Source organism: Corvus hawaiiensis, chromosome 2, assembly GCF_020740725.1.
Source record: "Corvus hawaiiensis isolate bCorHaw1 chromosome 2, bCorHaw1.pri.cur, whole genome shotgun sequence".
Taxonomy (NCBI): domain Eukaryota; kingdom Metazoa; phylum Chordata; class Aves; order Passeriformes; family Corvidae; genus Corvus; species Corvus hawaiiensis.
In genome coordinates, this window is record NC_063214.1 from 56,256,465 (window position 1) to 56,276,795 (window position 20,331).

The following is a 20,331-nucleotide window of genomic DNA, read 5'->3' on the forward strand; positions in this document are numbered from 1 at the left end:
AATAAGGAAAGGAAGGGAAAATCATCAGGGCAAGAAAGAAAGAAAGACAAGAAGATGACTAAAAAATGAATGTTGCCTTCTGAGTATGACATGTTATAAACCATTGTATATCAGATGCAGAAATATACCCACCTTTTGTTTTCAGTGGTTATGCTTTGAAACAACCACTTCAGACAATACAGGAACCTTTTAGATGGTTCATTTCTGTCTGTTGTTTGTTGATGTGATCATTACCTCTACAAAGTAAAGTGATGGCACCCCATTACAAGAAGAACTGAGACAAGAACCATGGACAGATGAGAAAGTTTGAAACATGGATCATACAGCACATTAATTACTAGGGGTGAAAGAATCTGATTTGCCTGATGTGCAAATAATTGATTATAACAAAGCTATTAACACACATCCACTTGCTTTTTTCCCCAAGGCCTTGGAATTCCTCTCCCTCAAATTTGAGCAGTCTGAGGGAAAAAGACATTCTTATGTTTTCAGAGATTTCAGGGATGCTGAGATGAACCTTCTTTGCATCTGCAAAGCATGTTGGTATTTTCCTGGGTTGTATATAAATGTTGTTGTCTAATTCTGTCTGACTGAGCAGTGATGAATGGCTGATACCATCTGGCAGTTTTAGGGCTGTTATGTCAGCAACTTTCCCTGCTGAGATGTACGAAATAATCCCTTATTTTTGGAAAGTCCTTTAAATAAAGTCCCAAAATCTAGAGTAACATCCAATTAACCTTTGCACTGGGTTGACAAATTCACTGGAATTTGGTGTGATTATGGCCATTATCCTGAACAATTTAATACTACAACAAATATTACAATTCTGCCTTCATCTGCCTTTCATGAAAGCAGGATTGATCAGAGTCATCCATGTGCCAGTCACCTGGCAAACATGCAGGACATTACTACAGAGTACAGAGTACAGAGCCCAGACAAATTATAGCACTGACGATTTTAGGAAAGATGCTTTTAAACAGGACGTTATAGTTGTTAGAAAGATTTAAGTTGGTATGATTTTTCCCCTCTGGCAATCTACCACGACAAGCATTATTTTGGTTAAATAATGTCGTTCACATATCACCTTAGTGACTCAATACTTTGGTTAGCAAACATTCAGTAATTCCTTTAAGTTCACGTTACAGGAAACTGCACATACTTGCACACTCTGAGATTGCTTATCTGGAGTTCAGGTAAGGTCAAAATGTAAGCAGGTTCCATGGGATATTTTCCCCTGACCAAAAGAAAGGAGGTATCCCATTTGACACCTCTTGGCTCCAGAGATTAACTTTGTGATTGAAACCCATCATTTTTTTGAGTTAAGTAAGCAAAAAACCAACAAACATTTCTAAGTGTTTGTAAAAGATTTTACAGCCTTATCAGAGGCTACATAAGTCTCCTATTTTTTCATATACAAGGTTGAAGAAAATGATTCTTTGGAAGCTGTGGCATCCTTTTGCCTGATCGCATCCCAGGGGTGTTTTGGGATTTGAAAGAAGCATGGCAAACCTTTGTGGTGTCTTCATTTGTGTGTGAGCTGAAGAGAGTTCAGCTGTGCATTATCACAGTCCTGGTCTAGATCAGAGACCTGGACAAAACACATTGTCATTGGCCCAGTTTTGTTAGGATTTCTTCTGGGTTTTGTGTTTATGCATAGATTTACTCATATCTTTATTTGACTGAGTTACACGGTCAAACAAATAAATAAAAACAAAAGCCTTACAGAATTTACATAGTCAGTTCTAGTATCTAAAAATAATTTTTTCTGTAGTGTTTACAAAATGGAGAAAAATTGTAAACGATCTGGAAAAATCCTAAACCACCATGAGTTAAATCTAGTTTCCCCTAAAAAGTTGCCAAGGTATAAAAAAAATTACAAAATTATGATAACATTAAATTCCAGAAATTATTATTAAAGTGTAAATTGAACAATTTTTGACTGGAAAATAAAATCAATTATATGAAGTTTTGAACTGGTACATTGGTGTAATAAATGCACATTTTGTTGCACACTAATAATTTTAATTCCTTCTCAGCAGCTTCCTTCTTCAGACATCCCAGAAAATGTTAGCTGATGCTGTGTTTTACATGCATTATTTACATTTATGCTATGGCATAAAAATCTCTGCCTACGAAGCTCGTCTGTCACCCATCTTTTTAGTGGCCACAGGCTTTGCCACAGGGCAATGGAGTTCTCTATTGCTTGGCTGTTTGAGACACTGAGACAGAGGAGACACAGTTCCTTCCTAACTGTATGCATGGGAAAAAGGGAGAGCAATATGGATACACTTGGGCCTATGCTTTCTTACAAGAATGAACTTTTGGTACCTGATGAAAGAGACCATGTGAATTTTATTCTGTTACCTTATTCTGTTACTCTACCAGAATTAAAAACTGCAGATTGAGTGTAGACAAAATGGAGTATATCAGGAAGGAAATTCTATATAATTCTGGTTTTCTCCTTTCCACTGTGTGTTAACTGTAATTAGCTCAGAACATGGTTCTTAGTTTGAAAGAATAATCCTGTTGTACCTTCATGTTCCATTAATTTTTGCTTTAGCTTCCACTATTACAAGGTGGTAGTTGTCACTGAGTGGCACCAGAAGGCTTGGATGAGTCTTTAAACCAAAGGTGGCAGAACCTTTCATGTCGCATGAAATGTCCTCTTCTGGCATGTATACCAGATCTGACAAATGTGCCACCAGTTTGCCTTCCCTTTGCTCTCCGTGCTCTAAAACTGTGACAGGTTTAAATTAACTAGAAGAACAGAAAAAGGAAAGCTGAATTAGCTGATGAATGGAGGCAAGGCTTGTGTGTCAACTAGGAATATTTTACATGCATTCATACAGATTGGTTCCTGCTTCTCTGAATTTCTCCAATTATATAACACAAGCCAGTGATTTTATTGTTTTAGAACCTTTCATTTTACAATCCAACAGCCAAGTAAAAAAAAAAAAAGGTGATAAATTTCAACAGTGTGAGAGAGAATACCCTAAAGGCCTCATAAACAGTAAAAAGATAATACAAATTTTAAATGTTTTAATAAAAAGCTGTTGAGTATTACCTTTACTTTTCATTTGAGGGTCTCCTTGAAGCCTTTTTTACTGCTCAGAGTTGCCAGTACAGGGTAGGGTTACGCTCAGCCTGCTAATTAATTGCACAGCCACTACAAAATGGTGGAGGTCAGAATCTAGTTTGGTGTTGCAAAAGTGTCTGGATTGGCACAAGTTCCACTATCATCATATCCAAGTATCCACATATCATCAACCTTATGAATTTGTCTCTCTGTGTCTGATTCATAGATAATTTAGGCAACCTAAGGCATTGTTGCGCTTTGGTTTCTAGAACTCCCATGTACATAGGAGGCTGAGCCCTGGGTTCTATGCTCTGCTGAAAACCATGGCATTAGGGAACAGACCTTGGGGAGTATCAGCACATGGAAACTGATAATATTTTTAGCCTTAAAGCATGGACACTCTTGGTCATGTCTCAAATGGAAAGGTGAAAGGGAAGAAAAGGGAAGGGAGAACAAATGTTGAATAGCTAAAGAATACAGCCACACTGACCCAATTGTCAGCTTTGAGAGAAAGCAGTGCCTTTGTCCTACCCTCAAATCCTGCCTAGGAAGTCTGGCATACAAATGAAATGTTCTCTCTCTCTTCACACCCCATCATCAATGAGGCTTTAAGCCAAGGTCCATAAACCTACAATTGCCTTAAGCCAACAGGTTTTCCATAAATTCCCAGGAATCTGTATTTTTTTCTCTGTCTCAATTTCTGTTTTCTACTGTGTCTGCTTGAGGGAGGTAGAAGAGGATGCGGGCAGGACCTGTGTGAAAATACAGTGGTTTTCTGGGAGGTTTTTACCTTTATGTAAAAGTATTACATTTAGTTTCCTCAAGTTCCACCAGTAATGACCAGCCAGTATGTAAGACACGTAGTTAACACCTTATATATAGAGTTCCTTACTGCTGTCTCTACAAGCATGGTCCCATATGCCATTCCACATCCCATAGCTCAGTGCACATCCTATGTAGTTAGGAGCTTCTTTTCTTTTTTTTTCAAATAGTATTTAACACAGTTCAGAGAGCTCTGTTCAAAACATATCCTAATAAATAGAAGTTTGGGGAGCAGAAAACCCATTTCTCTAAAATTTAATCTTTACATGAAGTGTCTGAAATAGACCTAATCAAGAGTGATTGTCACCTTCCTCACCTCTGTTTCTGTGTGAAGTCATAAACAAATATAAAATTTTACCAAAAGTAGCACTTGGTTGGACAAAGGAAAAGTTGTGCAAATGGTTTTCTGGAGCCAGGGAGATTTTTCTTGCTTTCTCTGTGGGCGCTGGAAAAGTAACATTTCTTAACTGTCCTTTTTCCCTGAAACACTTCCTTTTATGAAACACTTTCTGAAATATTTTATTTGAGGAAAAATCATGTAAAAAATGTAGCAATAAAGTAATTAATGAGAAAGCCTGCTTCAACACATGTCTTCTCATTTATTCTCTCCACTTTAAACATGCTCTTTCCTTGCAGAAGAATTTTTTCAGGAGATTTATCTGTAAAGCCCAGCTACATGAATTATGTGATTAAAACTACTGATAGGTTTTGTTTGTGACTTGTCTGTGATTCTGTGGAATGTAGGTATTTTACTGAATAAGGATAATTATTACATTTACGTGCCAGCTCTCTGTAATGAATGCAATGCAAAGCTTTTCAATGGCAAACTGTAACTGAGTTGTCAGATGATAATAAAAACATTAAAGTATATTGAAAAACGGGGAGGAAAAGTCTCCTCTTTCTCACTTGACAAGTTCTGAAGTGCAGTTGTGGAAGTCATTCAGGTCTGAGCATTCATGCATGCACACTGAGCTCGAGATTCACAATTAATTCCCGTTTCCACCTCCCCCACAGCCTGGCCATCCCTTCTGTTTGTGCATTAGCTGAAAGCCCCCACACTGCCTGGTGCCCCAGGCTGCAGCAGCGGCTCTGTGGCAAGTCACCTGGCTTACCCACAGCCCTGCCTGACAGGGTGCGTACGGAGAAGGGGAACGGCTGTTCCGTGCTGTCCTGGAGCCAGCAGCTCTGAGGCATTGCTTAGCCCCGTGTCCAAAGGATCCCACCAGTTAAGGGCCTCCTGCTTCTCAAAACAGCACCCAGCCACAGCCCCCAAGGGCGACCACGTGTGCAGAATGAGTCTGACTGGAAGGCCTTTGTGAGAGATCTGTGTCTTCCTCTGGTCACATCTTGTTTCACAGCAACTCTCCAACTGACCTATTTTATCTTTATTTGCTGCTATATCTATTCAAATGAAGAAATGTGCCCTGTGTTTTCTGACCCACAACCGTGCTTGCCTACTCCTCAGGAAGAAGGAGCTCTGTGTCTCATTCACATGATCTGACTGCTCAGATCTTCGGGAACCCATAAATGTATGGAAACACATTAATACAATCAATACAATCCTAAAGAAAATCCAATTCTGCCAAACATCCTAAACCAGTTTAGAGACATAAAATACACATTTATTTTAGCTCTTAGCAATTTTAGGGAGTTTACATTGACTTCAAATGATAACTTTTTTCCCAATAAGAACATATCTTCTCCTGCGCTAGTAGAGTTTTTCTTGGGAAACAAACCAGGAAGCAGAGAAGTGTGTGATTTGCAAAGAAGACATAACACAATTTTATTTCCACTCTGAGCTGAGGAAAGTGTTGGGAATTATGCTACACAGGCTGAGAGTCAAATGCCCAAAGACAGAGCTGAAAATAATGTAGTTACAGCCATACCCTACACTGCTGAGTTTTTCCTTCAAACTATTCACAAAAATGCCCACACAGATAAACCCTGAGCTTTGTGGAAGATTGGAAACTGGCTAATCATGATAATTACAGACCACACACCTTGTTTTAGCTCCCATTCAAAGAAGAGATTTATTAACAAAGCCATCACATTTCAATAAAGACCGAAAGAAATCCATTTCATGTTTAATGTCCTTCTTGTTGTTTTATGGCCAAAGGTCCTGTAGGTCAGGAATTTTTCATCCGGAAAAGTAAAGCTGATGCAAGATAATTTGTCCTTCAGACAGACATACTCCTTTGGCCCTCTCTTAGAAACTTATCTGAGTTGCTGAGGCAACAAACACTTTGGTTTGCCATAGGTCACACACACAAACTGGGAATCTCATCCACAGTTGTTTGAAGCTAATAGGATTTCTTTTCTGCTGGATGTTTACTTAGGCCGTGTTATAGAAGACACTGAGTCGCCATGAGGGAAATTTATTAGAGGCTGGGGGAACTTGACTGGCCTTGCCATTTCTCATTCTGAGAAGTAAGGACACCATCCGGTGACCAGACAAGCGTCCCTCACTCCCAAACACACAGTGACAGCACAACTTAAAAATTCATGGGTTCCACTCGAGTGAATCAGAGTAGCCTCACCCAAGTCAATGAACTCGCATGAGGAGATAGAGACTTGGTGCTTTTCTTCATATGTTTTTATTAGTGCCATACAAGTGTCTGAGATGGGATTCACGTGGATGACTTTGACCATCTGAAAGTGACAGCCTCTGTCATAGGATATGGAGGAGGAATCTGGAATAGGATATGTTAAGTGTCTGCAGAGGTTAATGTTTCCACACTCCTCTTATAGGTACAGGAGACATAGTGGTTATCATCAGTACAGCCTGGACAGAGATTCAGCTGAGCAGTCACTACTCCAGGGTGAATTTATATGTTCTCCTTGGCTTTTCATCTAGTAAATAGGTAAGTTCCTCTTGAGATTAATTCATTTTTTTCTTAATAGCAGGTCATTTAAAAACCAAACTAAACCAAACCAAACCAGGTGTACTCTATACACTGTACTTATAATCAGTAAAACTAGTGATTTAAAAGGAAACACAAGCATGCTTTAGCCTAGACAACTGATTTCTTAAAAGCAACAGTTGGTTGAACTGACTCCTAACCCCAAATATTTGTGGAACTACTTAAACTACATGCTGAGAAGCATGTAGAACTAAGAAAATGATGTCTTAATGACAACAGCCCAGTAACTCAATGGGGCTGTTCTGTTACCAGCATAATTTCCACTGTCAGCTGTCACCTTGTCAGCTCATGTGAAGCCAAGTTTACTATGGCTCTGTCCCCTACAGTCAGTGAAGGCACAGGGCCATACAAAATGCTCTGGCATGAACCCAGCTGTTATGCAGGACAGCTGCTGAATTGACCCACCCAAAGCCCAGCATGGCACTTCTAATATTTTCTCACTTCGAAAGAGCCTCGTGTCCACTGCCTCCCTCTTGTACCCTGCCAGGCTTCTTCTTCCACACAGCTTTCAGAAGCAGCTGAGATTAGTGCTGTTAGCCAAGTACAGCACACACAAGCAGGGATCACCCAGGAAAAGCTGGCAGCCCTTGGGCATCCAGAAAACCAGTTACTGGCACACATTTTTTGTCACTGATTTATCTCTGGTATTTATCTGGACTCTTTATCATGTAAAACAGAAAAAAAAATCCATGTTCTATAATAGTGGAGCTTTCTTCTCCTCTGCTGCATACTGTAAAATAATACAACTGATTCACTACATTGTTATGCTATGATATTTCTGCCACTTCATACCAGTTTTGGAGATGTGATCTACAAGAAATAAAGGCAAGAAATATCTTTTGGGTTATATTTGACTTCATCAATAAATAATGTAACAAAGAGTTTATGGGACATATAAACCACATGGTAATATTTCTGATAGCAAAGAATTACCTGGATGTAACTCACTGCCAGCAGTACAGAAATATCCAGCAGGTGAATCTTAGGCATGAGTGTTATGCTTGCTCTCAAGGTCTTCTTGAGGATTTTTAAAAACAGCAAGTGACTTTTAAAGCAAGTACAAAAGCCAGTCCTTATATTCATCTGCTCGATATCCCTCTCATGCCAACGCTGCTAAAAACATGGTGCTCTAACTCTCTCCATCAGAGTGGTGAAGCTAATGTTGCAAAAGCAAACACGACTTTGGCTTGCTAAATTTTACGCATATTGGAGAGGTTCTCAGTCTCTCTTATGTTAATACAAAAATCTATTGATTTCCTTTTATGACTAATATAAAATATGATATAATATATATATGATTTCTGACAAAAAACCTCAAGGAAATATACTTTCATAGCATAATGGGACCTTAGTAAACTTTCTTTTCATAGCTGCCTGTGAAAAGGCTGATGTTACACAAGTGACAATGAAAAATAACGACAAAGGAATTAAGACATTCGAATGTCTTAAAATTACTTGAGGAAGGGTTCATCTGTTTAAGTCAGTCCTTTTCATGAAATGTACAAATATTTCTTTTTGTCTTCTGAGCCATCCACAGGATTTAAGTTATCCATAGTTCTTTTGTATGGATCTTGTTAGAGACAGCTTCGCTAAACATTAATAATAGGACAACTTAAACCAAGAAGCCAAAATCATCACATTCCTATTCTATACAGCCAGGTTTCACTTGGATACCTCTGTCTGTTTTGCACTTTTGCTTTCATGCCTTTCCCACCACAGCTGATAATAATAGTAGGAGAACAACCATAGGCTTGGCAAAAGGGGGTCCTGCTGCTTTATATGTGGAAATTATTTTACAGTTGCTGCCATCTATGGAGTATGAAATGTTCTCTTGGGGCATCAGTCCCTATACCAAAACACAGAGTTAGCTGAACATGGAAGACTGGGTGGTTGGCAGGAGTGAGGATGGTTACCACACATTGCAGTGAATGTTGCCCTCCAACACACCAATACATACCAAGGCACACAGAAGAACAGACAGATTATACACTGAACTGCTTTAGAAATGGTGGTTTGCAGGAGTCCAGCTGTCTAGTAAACTGAGTTTGTCCCTTTCCCCAGAACAGGCTTAGTGTTACACTTCCACACTCTCTGCCTCTCTGGGCAGAGGATGGGTGTCCAGATTTACCAGTATTTCTTCTGCCCTTCCTGTGATTTCCCATTTCTGCTTCTGTCTCAGTAATAGGAATAAAAAGTCCCATGACATCTTTCGCGATGTATGGCCAGGTCACGTTCTGTGGGTGAGCCCAAGGGCCCCCACCCTTCCTAGCCTGAATACACCCTTTCTCTCCTGCTACTTCCAAGAACACAAGTATGATCTAGCCCATTCTACCCTGAGTATAGAAAAGCTTGTGAAATACTACTTGGTGTTGTATTCCGGTCGGATACACTTCAGATGTGAATGAATGCCATCTCTCTGTGGTGTGAAAAGTATTCTTCACGGGCTTGATGGGAATTGGCCTTTTACTGCCAAGTTTTCATTTACACTTTTCAGGGGCAATGTGCATAAATGCTACTACCCTTCACTAGGCAACTTGCAGCTGTAAGAAGGAAGAAAACTTCAGCAAAAGCTTGTATTTTTATTCAGCTGTTTTAAGGGGCTTGAAGTCCTTGGAGCACAGGGAAAAGCAGTTTCCTATTGCAGATGGTAATGATAAGCCATTATTGCTGATGAGCTCAGTATGGAGCTGGAGCAAAAGGGTCTGGCTGCTCATCAGACTGAAGGTGCAAGGCATTAAAGGGGATTAAACCAGCACAGCCTCTGCCAGCCTAATCCACTTGGTACCAATGAACTGAAGGGAGGCCTGGAAGCTTTGTGCTTATGGCATGTACAAGGAGGCTTAAAAAGAAAAGACATAGTAAGTTTAGTTGCCATGGAGGCTTTTGCTGGTAATTGACTTTTCTGATCCTTCCTTTTCTCCCTTCCCTTTTTTGTAATTGTTGATTAGAAACTATGCAGCACTCCACTTTAATGCCCATGAAATAAAGGAAATTGTTATTTCACAGTAAAAAATCAGAACTTAAGGGCAGTCCAAGGGCTTGTGAATACGTCACCTATGGTTAGAGCACTGCTGCAGCACTACCTTTGCTCTGACTCTGCTAAGGCAGGTCCAACTTCTTTTGAGGCAATGGAAACACTCTATGAAGTAATCAGAGAATGAGATTGGATCTCTATACCTTTTTTAAGTGTCCAGAACACAGTATACCATAAACCCAGGAAGGCAGCTTTCAGTGGTGGTACATGTCCTGTAAGAAGGTGGGAGCAGCAAGGGAAAATCAGATCTTCTATAGTGAATTTGATAATTATGGAGGCAATTTCTGTTCTGAATGTGACTGATCCCCTTCAGATGGCTTCTGATCCCAGAAACACATTGGTGACAATAATGAAAGGCTGTTTATGTCTACAAAGAAAAAGAAAACATTATCCTTTATATTCTCAGGACAGAGATAATCTCATCTCAGAAAAGGTCAGAGGAGGAGCATAATGCCAGGTATTTGCACTTACCCAGGAAAGAACTATCCCTGTCCTTTGACTCTGAAACAAGTGTGGAGAGTTTATGTTTCAGCCACCAGTAAAGATTAATCTAGCAGCATCTCCAAAGAGAAATCAAAAAGCAGACTTTTTCATCTGCAGTCAGCAGTGAGGAATACATAATGTTGTAGCTATCTGCAAAGAAAAAGGATTTTTTCTTTTTTGAGCACTAGGTGTTTGGTTGTCATTTTGTTCTCTCTTTATTACTTCAATGCATAAATTCAAAGGGTAACATAGTTCAGAGTGACTCCAGCAGGTACAACATGTGTGTTATTCCTTTAATTAAGCTGTTGGAAAGAACTGAAATTGCAGTGTAGGGACAGGTCTGGAGTAGTGCAGTATTTGCTAAAAGGTAATTTTTAGGGATTAATGTAACAATGGTTCTGAAGATCTTTCCTCTTTTCACTTTTACTTCTGACCTTTTCTGTCTAACAGAGTTTTCTGATTAAGTTTTTGAAGGATGTAATATAAAACCAGTGAATTACTCCTTTGGAACAAGAAACCTGTTAAAATAAAGCACTGGGTATATTTATTTGTAAGATGAAGAGAAAGACAACACAAAAAAATCCACTAAACACACAAAAAAAACAGAGGCAGAAGTTTTTAGAGGAAAAGCTATTTGAAAGACTTTCATTTTCTTTGCTTTTGGAGTAACCACCATGGATGTGAAGATAAGAGATCATTAGACCTACATCAGTATGTGGCATAAGGGCTGCTCTTCTGTAGCCCATCAAGCATGCAATAACCCAACTGAAATTCCCACAGAGGTTAAACAATAGCCTCCTGTTTGTAGCTGCCTCTGGTTCATTTAGTAGAAAATGTATAACCCAAGTTTTATCAGATTCAGCTATAAAGACAAGGTGCTCAATATTTCCTGTGCTAAGTAGAGTTCTTTGATCCATTGTCCTGCTAATTACCAATGGGGTTGACCTCTTCCTGGATTTAACTGCTCTTGCCCATTTTTTTTTGCTCCCTGTATTTGCTTAATTAGACACAGCCATGAATGCTCCCACAGTTCAAGCCATCTTGAAGCACTTTGACTTGCCTGTGTGGATCCGGCATGTTATGAGTTAAGAGTCAGTCTTGCTCAAGGACTTGATGCAAAGTCCAGGGAAGTCAAGGGGAGACTCTGAGTCAAACAGCCAGACCCTGGTACAGTAAATAAAACCCAATATGAGTCCATGAGTGTAACTGGAACCAGGCCAATTTGTACAAGCAGAGGATTTGGTCCACAAGTTTACTTTCTAATTTTAAATTCACAGTAACATTGTTTACACGTTGGACATACGACTGAATTAGGTGCTGTGGGAACTCTCTATGCACACCTCACTAAGAAAAATTTTTCACTGTCTTTAAAAATGTTCCATTGTCTTTGCGTGATTCAGGTGTGAAATGTGGTAAGGGAGCTTATTTTCCAGACTATTTATTGCTTATTTTTAGTTATTTGTAGACTTGTAGAAAGCTGATTTGGAAGACATGCTGAAATGTGTTGCAGTCCCAGCCCCAAGGAACATGCCTGTGTCATTTCTGACATAAATTTATCTACTGTACTTTTAAAGCCATGATAGGAACTCCCTCCTTTGGTAATCTATTTTTGTGCTTCCAATATTGTGATAGCATTTTGATTTTTTCCCCTTTATATCTATTTCTCCACAGCTGCAATATAGGCCCATTTGCTGTTCTCCCATTGGATAGGAAACATTATTTACTCCTTTATTTTTGGTGATAGCCTGTTATATATTTGAAAATGGTTCCTATAGTCTTCTCTTCACAGACTAAACAAACTTCTCTAAGTCATCTTTGTTTCTATCTATCCTCGCAGTGCGGAGGACAAATTTGTAGGATCTTAGTTGAGCAGAGCTTGGGTTAGACCTTAATTTAATGTGAAGGCCCCATCATCTGTGGGAAGCACGCTCCTCTTCCTAAGTGTTGAATGTCGGCTAAAACCTATAGCCAGCCTCAAGAGAATGCCTGGACAGATGATTAGTTTGTGGAGGAGCCATACGTCTTTCTCCCACTATTTTCATTAGGAGCCTGGGCATCCTGAGGGGTGTAGGAATGCAGAATCCCTTGTAAAAATGTTATCAGTTTGCACACTCTATCACAAGATGCATTAATGGGGATAAGCCATATAGACAGTGACTATTTCAGTAATAATCCATGCTAATGGAGCAGACAGAGTTAGAATCAGGGTCTTGCTTCCATGAGGGATGAACCCACGCAGGTCACTCCTGTGAACAGGAATTGGATGCATTGGGTCATGTTTCACTTTCAAGATAGATCATGAGAAATTATTCTCAAATTACATTCTGGAAACAAAGATCTGATATAGACCTGGTTTGGCTGAATCTAAATTTTACAGGTATAGAGGAGGGAAGCAGAAGGGAGTGGAAAAGGAGAGTAGAAAAAGTTTTATTTTCTGTGTAGTTGTGTGCTAGATATGTTTAAATAAGTTTGAATATTTTCCTTTGAGAATGAGGCACAGATTACATATCATAGAATAGGTGGTCTTCCTTTAATTAAAGATGTTATTTTTTTCATTATCAGATTTTTTGGTGCCTGCAAAATTAGGTGTGAACATTCAGTTCATCTATAGTTTTGTGTGTGAGTTTATGCTAGAGAAGGACTTTTCTCAAAACTTAGGATATATCAAAGGCATTGCTTGAGATAGCCACATTGATGAAGGCTAAAAATGAAGTGTTTTAACAGCTTCAAAGTACTCCACTGGTTAATGCTGTCTCAGCAATATCTCAAACCAGAAGCACAGATAGTTAATAGCTGGTCTCAGTTAGGATCTGGGGGTTTTTTCTCTGACTACAGTGCACAGATGATTTCAAATATATGTTATTCAATTTGTTTACATTTTAGGGAATCTGTGTGGTTTCTCATATAGAGAAAACTACATGTCCTTTTGTAAGCCTTCCAAAATCTGTAAAGAATTCTTGGAAAACAAAAAGCATGTGTATGATTTCTTGGTGTGACAATCAAATGCCTCAAAAGTCTTGTTAAGATGTGGGATTCAGAGGATGACTCACTTCTACAAGCAGTTCCTACACATATCATACAGGTTTCCTACACATATACATATAGGTTTCATCCCTAGATCCCAGTGCTTAAGATATTCCTTATAGTTCTTCCTGTTAATTTTTTTCCTTGATTTCCACTTCAGAAATGGAGTGTGTGTCATCATCCATGTGATACCAACAGACAGTCAAATACTAGGCAAATCCCAAAGCTACACAGCACAAATGTAGGCATGACCTCTGTGTTCTCCTGTCTCCAGAAATATTCCAGTTCTAGGGAATTGTGAATCTCAGACACTGACAACCTTCAGAAGATTTCAGAGAGTGTAGCATATGCTTATCATCAAACTCCTAATTAAAGTGTGCTATGGCTCACAGAACAGCTACAGACATCCTCTGCAGGTCACAGGCACCCCATGAAAACACTGAGCCAGATAACATTTTCCTCTGCTACTCATGAGTTGTTGAAAACTAGTTGCCTTTACTTCTTTTTCCTTTTTTTTTTTTTTCTTCCTTTAAAAAAAAGCTATTTTGCACTTTCAAAGCACAGTTCAACTGAGTGTATCATTAATGCTACAGCCAGCTTGGGGAAGAGGTGAGTTTCTTACATTTTCATGGTTAAGGAAATCAATATGGAGAATTGAAAGGGATGATAACTGGATTGTTTACTATTACTGTGGACAATCTATACATAAAACATGCTGCAATTAAATTCTGCTCCTCCTAGGAGCATTATGAAGGTGTTAAAGCACACCAAATTCTAGAGCAACAGTTTCCAGTGAGAGAAAAACATCTTTTGACTGTAAAATTTATTTTCCATGTCTTCTGTCTGGCACACTTGTTTAAATGATGTCTAAATGTTTTAATGTTTACCTGCTGAGCCTTTCTTTGGCAGAGCACCTGTACAGTCAGCACATTAAGTGCTCACACTCTCAGCAGCAGAATGGCAGGAGGAACAGCATAACCCTTCCCTTCCCAATCCTGTGTGCTTTGCAGAGAGCCATACTGTTCCTAATCAGGGAAAATCAAAAATTTCAACTGACCATTCCTGAAGTGTTCATCCTCACAGATTAAGCTTTGCATTAGTTTTGGCTGAAGGATCTTAACATCTCTAAAACAAATTAATGTTAGCAACTGGTAAACATCTGAATGGGATTTTTTCCCAGTTGATAGAAATTTCTTTTGAAAATGGTAAATTATAGTTTTACTGCTACTGAGCTTCACAGAGATTGATAACAATACTAACAGACCTTAGGGACACATCTCATCAGGACTGACATTCCTGGCAGCACTGTCACACTTCTTGTATTTATCTTTTCATTTACTCTAGATTGTAATTCTCAAAACAGCATATGACAAAAACCACTCACCAGCTTCTCTATTTAGCTGAGACCATTTGGGCAGCTGGCTCACTATTCCTTTCCCAGACAGCATCTTCACTCTTCTGCAGAGTTCAGTGGGGGCATAACATGAAAACATATCCAAGGTAAGAGCTGGCATGCAGAGGGAGAATTTAAATTTAGGCCTAACTATTCTTGCCCTAAGCAAGCAAATGCCTAGAAACTAGCTATATTCAGATGCTAGAGAGTGCTGTACTTACACAGAGAACCCCATTGCTTCAATAAAGGTATACAAGCAAAAAGGTGGTTAAGTGTTCTGACAGGTCTCACTGGCGAAGGGGTGGCATAGGCAGATGTCATTGTGCTGTTGTGACAGCAGAGCCCACAGAACCTTGCCAAGATTCAGAAGGCAACTATTTTTTTTCCTCAGAAGATATACTGATAGTTTCTAATACTGGAAGAATTATTAAGATAAAACAACAATAAATTTAAAAAGTAATAAAAAAAAAAAAGGATTCCCATTTCCTGCTTGCTGGGGAATCTTGATGATGAAAAAGAAAAATTGAAGCAGCCAAGTTTTTTTTAAAAAATAATCTTTTTAGTAATACTAGAACATGATGAGCCTTTCTGTTAAATAGAAGGTTACATTCAGTGTCCAAGATCTGTTTAGGAAAAGATCCAGTGATTAAAATGTGGGAACAGAGGTAGCACATCCTGAAAAAAAGTAGAACCACCTTTCCTGAGGTAAAGATAACTGAGAACAAAGATATACCACATCTTTACAGACCACAGTTCTAACAAATGTGCAAATGTCTGTAGTCCCATCATGTGCATGCAAGTCAGACAGAACAATCCAACCAAATTTTTTGTTGTTTGTTTCTTGTGTGTTGTGGTTTTTTGCTCTCTTATTTTGTTGGGTGGTTTTAGCATCTATCTATCATGGCACTGTGAGAGACCTCAAACAGCAAGGAAACATTTGAAGGTCCTTATGCTGCTAATATTAAATCAGCCTTGGAATTTTCAAACTGTTGAGACAACACTCTCCTAATTCTAAAGTCCTATACCTGAGAAGGGCAAACACTGAATGAGAGCTCTTCACAAATGATAAGAGGTCACTGAGTTAACAGTCAGACAGCAAGAGTGAGCACTGCTGGGTTATTTTCAGCTCTGAAAACAAGAAAGTCACAATGATTAATTACTACTCACAAAGCTAAGAATGATTGTGAAGTGAATGAATGAGGGGCGCAGGCATGGGAAAAAATACTACTTGGAAAAAAAAGGCTTACCTTTTACTATTTATTTGGTATTCTTAAAATAAGATTTGGAAAAACAAAAAAACCACAATCCTGTTCTAAAGATTAAAAAGCCCTCACATAACAAACAGCCCCCCTGCACAACTGCCATCCTCATGGAGAAAATGGAACACAGCTAAGAAAAAAAAAATCAAATATAAAAGGAGGGGGAAAGAAAGTTGATAGGCATGACCATAAATTAGAATCTAGTCATTGTGGGACTGCACCAATAGAAGCATAAACAGGTGAGTATAGAGAGTTAGTCAGTGTACCTTTGAACAACAAGAAGGCTTGGAATTATTTCTAATTTTTTCTAGAATAAAAGGAACCCCAGGGAGGGGAGGTTCCTGCATTGAAAAGGGTGAATTTATCAGTAAGAAAGAAACAGCAGTTGTGCTCGGAATGCATGTTTATGTCATCTAAATAGATGTATTCCTGGACAGGATTTCTTAGATCTTTCCTTGGCCCTGAGATGAAAGAGTATTAATACTGATAGACTCTAATTCATCTAGCTAGTATGAATTGCATTAGTTTTTAAATTTTTAAATCTGAAAAGTGGTTTTTAGGACAGATAAATTACTCTACAAGACAAGCCAGCTTATCTACGTTTGCATTGTCAAACTATTTAAGGATGTCAACATTATTCCCAGATCAAATAGAGGTCTACAGTTAATACAAAAATAGTTTAAACAAAATAAAGCCTGAAAATGAGATAAGGGGGTTTTCTATTTCTTTACCAAAATTAGAATTTTCCATTTCATTTTAAGACTTGCATAAAGCAGTGTCATTTTTCTTGATTTGTACAGTCAATTGAAAAGACCTTTCTAGCTTTGAAGACTAATAACTGAGCATTTAGGAGGGAGGAAATAAAAGCAGTAATGTAATGATACAAGTTTACATCAAAAAAATTGAAGGAAAATATTTGTGCTCTAAATTCCTTCTGCAGGACTGCAGAACTACTTTATTCATTCTATTACACAAAAATAAGAAGGGAAAGCCCTGGGATCCCACTGCTTTTGCAGACAATGATTTAAGTGCAATCGATTTAATCGATTATTGGTACCTCTATGTGACATATTTAAGTTCCTAACACAATCAGTGAACCTCTAACCATTGAAATGAGGTTCATTTCACCAAATGTAGGCTTCTGCTTTAAGACAAGATAAACCTCATGCTCAGCTTCACAAACTGGTTTAATGTGTGGCCACCAAAGGAACTTGCATAACTGGTTTGGATGTGCCTATTTGAGTCGCAGAAATCCACATTTGAACAGGACAAATCAAACCCTTCATGTGTTAATGCATTCTCTTTTGCTACTTATAAGAATGTATGCAATTGAGAACAGCATTTGCTATATCATAAAAACATGTCATTTCTAACTACTGATTAGCTTTTTTTCAGATTTCCAGGTAATTTAATAATTTGTTGGTGAGAACGAGGAAAAAACATCTGGGAGCAGATGGTCTCATTTTGGGATTAAAATAAGGAAATCCACAAAAGTAGTCAGTAAAAATAATTTATATCTTTATAGAAAAATAAAGAAAAAATCCCTCAAAATGTTAATTCCCACTTCTAAGGAGCTCATCACTTCCCACTCTCTTCAGTGAGGACTGCACGTGCTGAATGTTTCCCAGAAGACATTTAGCTTAAAAGCTTGTAGTCTGGACTGAAAGCATGAAGCTGCCCACACAGCAGTTATACCAAACTGCTAAATCAAATATGCTTCAATGATTTGGAAACTTTAGATAGGAGCAATGTCCTTCTGCCCAGGTAACAGGGCCCCACAATTTATGTCTTTGTGACTAAATATTTAGTCATGAATTAACAACACATAGTGCTACACTAAAACATTCCATTTGAGATCAGAGACCAGAAAGTTTATTTGAGCCTGCAGTCCTGCTTGACAAGATTTGTAGCACACACTTATAAAGCCAGTTGGTATATTCACAAAGGTACAAAAATGTTCCCCCTCACACATAGCTATGGATGCCATCCATCTTATGATGCATTTTAATTCTGATCTTTTCAGAAATACATAACCAGATGCCAAAACATGCTTAACATAATCTACTAGAAATCAGACATAAAGAAATTAAAAGAGAAGGGGTTTTGTTTGCCATCACTTTCAGAAAGTGACTTGGGAGGGTTTGACCAGTATATTTTAAGTACTGAAACACATCTCTCAAAGAGCATAGCAGTACCCTTTGGAGTTACTGGATTCATCCACGGATAATTCTGAGGTAAATGGAAAGAAAGAAGAAAAGGAGCTGAAGCTGAGAGATCACTGGAGCTGTAAATATTTTATTTATTTGCCCTTGTTTTCTTGAATGAATTGATGGATTACACAAGGATGTCGTCTGGGAGTAAGGGCAGATGTTTGACAAGGATCACACAGGGCTGGCCACAAGTCTTTTGCAATGATTAGGGGAAAAAACAACCTATCTGCCTTTGAGTACATGGGCAGGTGGCAACACCAGCAGAGGTTTCTTCTCCTGAAAAAGTAACATTCATCTTGGCATTTACATATTTGTGAATGTTTGACTTTGCAGATTTATTCATCTATTAATCTAGCAGGAGAAGGAGTAAAGGGAGGAGAGAGGGAATGTTAATGGAAAATCTTGGGATTTTTAAAAAAAGAAACTCACGCCCTCAGAAAATCCATTATGTAGCATTACAGTGACCCATGAGGTTCATCATCAGAATTTTGCTCTTTGGATCCTTTTTATTTAATAGTTGCACATTTGTCAACTTCTGCATAAATCAAGGAGAAGAGACACATTTTGCCAGCAGTGTTTAAAGCTGACAATAAAGGAGGCTCAGGAATCCTGAATCATTTCCAGGCTCCATTTACTAGAGATGCTTCTGACCACATCCAAATTTTGCTGCATTTCCTCCCTTGTTCAAACAGGAGTAATTCCTTTCTCTTTCCGCATTACCATTTTATTTTATCACCTTCAGGCAATACTCACTCACCTCTCAGTCCCTGCTGCTTTCTGCTTTAGTCACTTCAATGCTTCCTTTTCAACTAAGAACAAAACAGAAACAATCTCTTCATGTGTCTGGTGCCACAGGGGCCATTAGCAGCCAGATGATGATTTGTAGAGCAAGCCTGGCTCACCTGATGGCCTTCCAGACAAATTCCTCCACCTCATACCATCATGCCTCACATTGGACAATACAAGTTCAATGCTTTTTCATGCAAACTTTAGAAAAGTTCTCTGTCAGCTTCTGTCAGGGGCTTGAGGGCACCAAAAGGTCTGACTCTCTGTCCAGCCTCATGTGGGACCTGCATCCCTGAACCTGCTGCTGTAGGAGCTCCACAGCAGTGTTGTTGGTGTGCCTGTCTCGTGCCTTCTCCCATGGATGTACCTTGTACTTGTCTCCTGAATGGACCCATCACAAGTATGTCTCATGTTAAATGAATGCATGTAAATCACACTGCTCCAGGGTTAATACTTCAGAGTCTTATAATATAACTGACATGCAAAGAAGTTACAAACACATTACCAACATGAAAAGATGTGGAAGTTACAAAAGATTAATATATTTATCTAAAATAACAAGCTTCTCAAGTACTGAAGCTGTATTTCCTGAGATTATTAACTGAAGTATTATAGAGTTTATAAAAAGGCTTGTAATGTCTACCCGGATCACAATTAGATGGCTTTCTGAAGGTCATCCCTTCTCCACATGGAAAAACTCTGAAAGTCTATCTTGGTTCACTGCTGTTACCGTCACTGGATACTTATGTGCATGCACATGAAAACATCAATATATTTAGGGCTGGCTGATGGGTGTGTGCATATGAGAAAGAACAGAGCTCCACTCTACTGTAAGGGCACTGCCAAGGTTATCAGGCCTTCCACTTGTTCTTGTACCTATAAATAGACCATAAATTTTAGTTACTGTAGATTCCTGACAATTTAAGAATTTCTGAGAAGAAAAGTCAGGAATAGCTGTGGGCAGGAACAGCCAAACCCTTTTGCTGAATTGGTATAAAGCACTAAACCATGCTACTAATGCTCACTCTGTCAAATTGCCTGTCAAAGTTAAGCTCTCTTATCTTTGCTTGGCCTGCACATAATAAAAGCAAGCACAAGCTTTCAGTTTTAATGACAAACTGTTTAATGACAGCTGTAGTCATCCTTGCATTTAAAACCACAAACAAAAGATCCCACTCAAAACAGGCACAATGTAATTTTTCATTGCAACTGCTACTTTTGAGACCTCTGCTAGCAAAATAGATGTTTTTAATTTAACACCAGAAAGTATGGTAGAAACAACAAGAGTATACAAATGGTCAATAATGATTCAAATTGTTATCT